This window comes from Vidua chalybeata, chromosome Z, assembly GCF_026979565.1.
Source record: "Vidua chalybeata isolate OUT-0048 chromosome Z, bVidCha1 merged haplotype, whole genome shotgun sequence".
In the NCBI taxonomy this organism is placed as follows: domain Eukaryota; kingdom Metazoa; phylum Chordata; class Aves; order Passeriformes; family Viduidae; genus Vidua; species Vidua chalybeata.
Window position 1 is genome coordinate 71,759,939 of NC_071570.1, and position 1,435 is coordinate 71,761,373.

At 42.6% G+C, this 1,435-nt stretch overlaps 1 non-coding gene across 1 annotated transcript; it reads left to right on the forward strand.

The window, feature by feature from the left end:
• Window positions 1-561: 561 nt before the first annotated feature.
• On the forward strand, window positions 562-692 carry LOC128782563 (small nucleolar RNA SNORA13). The gene has a single exon (XR_008428846.1). It is a non-coding gene; the product is annotated as a small nucleolar RNA SNORA13 (small nucleolar RNA).
• The last annotated feature ends 743 nt before the right edge of the window (window positions 693-1,435 follow it).

Here is a 1,435-nt window from a genome sequence, read left to right on the forward strand (position 1 = left end):
GTCGCCTGCTCAGGATTCCTCCTGCATGGATGGCCGATTCTGTAGCCTCGCGTCTGCGGCAGACGCAGTACGCGGCCGCTGCGCTGCGGGAAGAGGAGAAGGCGGCGCACGGCGTGCCCCCCTCCCTTTCGGGAGGGATGTTTCGCTCCGCGGGAGGCACGCCGGGAGCCGCGGAGCGGCCGCAGCCGCAGAGGGAGGTGTGGTGTGAGGTCGTGGTTATTGTCTTCGAAATCGGGCACTTACCTCTCGTACGTCTTTTTAGACTCTTTGTACTCTTCTTGTGTCTCTGTCACTCTTCCAAGTAAGTCTTCTCCTTTTTTTTTTTTTTTTTTTCCCTCAGATGAAAGCAATGGAAGTTGGTCAGTGGCCGGAGCATGCACCAACATGACCAAAAGATGTCCCAAGAGCATGGTATTCTTGGTTTTTCTTATTAAATGATTGCTCTGTATAAAATGTTAATTAATTATGAATTTTGAAATATTTTTCAACTGATTAATTGCTCTTTTTCATAAGTTGTGAATTTAATTTTGCAGAGGTAAAGAGTTCCCATGCTTAAGTTTTGGCCTTTGTGTTGCCTGTTCATTCCTGTCAAGAATGGATGTGGTGTCAAAAAAGGCAAACAGGAATTGTTGCTCAAACTGGTTTAGGGAGCTGGTTATGTACCTTCCTCCTCTGTTTTTCAAAGGACAAAATACCCCAAACAACCTGTAGAAATAGTGTAGTTGAGTAGCTACGTAGTAGATTTTATTCTTTAGTCTTTTAAAGTGTAGAATCTGACAGTTACTGAAAGCAGAAAAAGTAACATTATAATGGCTTATTTTAGCATTGCTTAGCTCTCCTGTCTGTCATGACCTTTACATCTGCAGGTAATTAGTACATAACTTTCCAGGTTTCCAGCTGTGTCCTCTAGTTTTTCTATTGTAAAAAGATATTTACAGCTTAAAAATCATGCATGGAAAAGATTAAAATCTTCTTAAAGGGAAAAAATTGTGTTTTGTTTTTGTAGATTTGTGGCTCTGTTACTCAGTATTGAATAATATGTTGTCTACTCTTTTGCTGGGCTTTCCTTGATGCCCTTTTGAAAGTGTAAAGTGTACTTTGATACTGTCACATTCCCGACAGAATGTTTAATGTTAGGAATGCTTCTTACAGGTTTCTAGTGTGTTTTGCCGGAAGTTTGGGATCTCCCAGAGATAGCCCTGTGTGGTGAAAGCCTCTGAGTGTGAGAAGGTCATGTAGGAAGAAGCCAGCAAGTGCTGATTGCACAGCTGTGAGTAACAATTATTCCTTGTGCAACTCTGTCCTGTAGCCTGCTCTACAATGAAGCAGGGTTTCTGCTAAGAAGGAGGTTTGACACAATGACTTCAGAGCAGAAATTAGAACTGAAACAGTGAGAGTGAGATCAGCCTGATGGCTGTATTCTTATCAACAGGAG